The following is a 3437-nucleotide window of genomic DNA, read 5'->3' on the forward strand; positions in this document are numbered from 1 at the left end:
TATATATATATAGAGAGAGAGAGAGAGAGAGATGGTTGTTGAAAAAGGCATGACATATTTTTTCTGTTTTTTAATGCAAAATACATCATGAATTTTCTGACAACCTAATATATAGATATAGATATATAGATATAGAACATATATAGATACATAGCCAAAGGATACATGCACTCACCAGAGGGGAGAAGGAGGGGAAGAGAGGGAGGGAGGGAGGGAGGGAGAACCTCTCAATTAGGGTTTGCTCATGCCACTATTTATTTATTTATTTATCTATCTATCTATCTATCTATCTATCTATCTATCTATTTATTTATTTATTTATTGGAGAGGGTTTTGCTATAGGGTGCGTATGCTCGCCAGAAAGACAGAGAGAGACAGAGACAGAAAGCGAGAAATCACCCCCCCAGGGAGGATGGCCACACCGCAATCCCTTCTCCTCCATTCTCCTCTCAGGATCTTGGGCACACACACGCCTCCGATGTGAGAAGCCACTGGGTCTGGAACTCGAACCGTGGTTGACTACATGGGAGTCCAGCGACATAGCCATTACGCCATCTGCTGGTCCTCCTTTTTCTATTGCTCCAACCTCCATCAGGATTTTGGGCATGCATGTAACTGTACCTGGTATGTTTTTCAAGCCACTGAGGGCAGGATTTGAATTATCATGGGCCACCTGGGATGTAGTTCTCCTTGCATAGTGCTTAAATGCTATGCTAAAAGGAAAGCCCCCTCAAATCCCACAATCATTTTTTCTAAGATTTAAATTATTATTACTATTTTTTAGTTTGACTAGAGAGAGAGAGCAAGAAAGCAAGCCATCAGGTCCAGACTCAAACTGCAGTCAGCCATGTGGGAGTCCAGTACCTCTACCACCACGCCACCTGCCGACCCCCAAATTCCACAAGCTGAATCACATCTACAAAATCCCTTTCGACATATGTTCACACTTTTACAGGTTCCAGAGATTAGGGTATGAGCAGCTTTGGGGGAGGGGTATTAGTTAATTCTACTGATAACCCCAAAACTATAAAATGAGATTTGTGTGATTTTTCTCACACTGCAAAAGTTTCCCAAAAGTATTTTAATTCTCTTCATGCTTATATTGTTTGACTACCTTTTTGAGTTAGCTGTCCTCTTTACAACCTGAACTCATTTATGGGAATTCCAAAATAGTGTGATTTGTGCTAAAAACGTTAAAAACAAACTAGACTCAGTAATACTGCGATGACTTTTTAAAATTTTCCTAGTTTAAATATTTCCTAGTCACAAATATTATGATTGTTATTTTTACTTCCTCTCAAGTTGGTTTCAGCATACTTTTGTCTATACGGCCAGGAAAAGCTGCTTTGATTAGAACCATGTTATGATTTCTTTAACTGTAAATTTTAAACATAATATCTATTTAGCCTGAATGAGGGATGCATATGTCACCAGTGGTACCAATCTTCATTCTATAAATAAAAGGGAAGAGCACAACCATAATCTAATAAATGCCAGAAGACATAGCTTTCAAAAATAGCAGATTACTAATTGACCTTTTTCTGCATTTACCATACTATTTATCATTTCAGCAGTTAGCTATCTTTCTGACAAGTAAATTCCTTAAAAATGTGTATGACATTTAACTGAATAGAGTTATCTGTCATTGAATAATTTAATGTCAGCTCTTATTGCCTCAATTTAAATGGCTGATCTAATTTTTATTTGCAATGTAAAATTTAGACGATTCGTATTATATTGCTTAATGACTAAATACTTTAGAAATTTAGATGAATGTGCTTTTCACTTGTCAATATAATCAAATGGGGCATCTGGGATTGAGATTAAACAGTTGATTAGGTCTCATGATAGAATACATTTACTTCAGCCTCTCTCTTTGCTTCTGCTCATCCACACCTCCTCTCAATCTTCTTTGGAGTTCCTGTATATCTCCGAACCTACGACAGTTTCATGAAATCACCAGTGGAGCTTCTGGAATTGATATTGCTATTTTCTTCTTTATTCTAAACTTCCAGGGTATTTATTAACCATCTCCTTTAACTTTCTGCATTTAAATTGCACCCCATTTCCCAGAATTGCACCAAAGATGAATATTAATGCTTCCTTTTTCTTTCTTTCTTTCTTTCTTTCTTTCTTTCTTTTTCTTTTTTTTGAGAGGTTTTTGCTACAGGGCACATGCACTCACCAGAGACAGAGAGAGACAGAGAGAAAGAAAGCAAGAAATCACCCCCCAGAGGAGATGGCCACGCCACAATCCCTTCTCCTCCATCCTCCTCTTGGGATCTTGGGCATGCATGCACACACACCCGGCGTGAGTTTAAGCCACTGAGTCTGGGACTCAAACCTTGGTCGACTACATGGGAGTCCAGCAACATAGCCATTACTCCAACTGTGGCCCCTATTCACTACAATTTTAAAAGATATTATATATATTCTGATGAATTATTTCTGCCAGCTCTCACAGACATTAACTTCTTCAGTACTTCCAGTTGTTTATCCAGTACTTTTCTGAAGATAGCATCTTTTTTCTCAAAAAAAAAAAGTTTATTTTTATTTCTTTCACAAACAAGAGAGAAAAAAATCATTTTTGGTTTTTAAGTTCAAGAATAAACTTTAAAGGAAAATAAGTACATTAGCCCCATTTGTAAATGGGAAACATACCTGTCCATCCTGACTATGTATTATAAATTGGATATTAAATTTTAGGTTAAAAAGCACAATGTACCAAAGGCAACTTTATACTAGTCAGCGAGACCTGGACAGGAGTAATTTTATTCCTTTAGGGAAGATAAAATGCATTGAACCTATGATAACTGCATCTGAGGTTTACTGTTTTGTTTTTCCTTTTTTTTTTTTTTTTGAACTTTAGCTCTTTGAATCAAGGAGAAATATCACCCCTAGATATGATAGTTTAATGGGTGCTGTCTAGGGGAGATTGTGGCTTAATATGGCACATACCAGTAGGCATGGGGTAAAACAGGGCAGAAACTGCTGATTGGAGCGTACTTAGCAGGTCAGTTAATGAACTAAGTCTTCAAGTCTACCCTTGACTTTTCCCTGTCAAGACATTTAAGGAAGTGGAAAGTTTTCCCTGGTACAGATGGTGCTATTTTAAAATCCTTAATTATCAGGCCTTGCTTGTGAGGAAAAACCTGTACCATCATCGTATACTTCTTACCAGACACGGGGGAGTCAGGGAGCATGCATGCGTTAGTTGTCCCTCTTGTTCAAAATTCTCAACAAACCAGCTATTTATTTATTTATTTACTTATGTACTGACAGAGGGTGCATGCGCGTGCACACGTGTGTGTAAGAGAGAGAGAGAGAGACCTCTAATGGGTGTGGTCACATTGCAATCCTCATTCCTCTATTTCTCCATCCCATTAGGACTTGGAACAAGTGTGCCCACACTTGCACCTAGCATGATTATCAAGCTT

Source organism: Tupaia chinensis, unplaced genomic scaffold, assembly GCF_000334495.1.
Source record: "Tupaia chinensis unplaced genomic scaffold, TupChi_1.0 Scaffold000127_1, whole genome shotgun sequence".
Taxonomy (NCBI): Eukaryota; Metazoa; Chordata; class Mammalia; order Scandentia; family Tupaiidae; genus Tupaia; species Tupaia belangeri.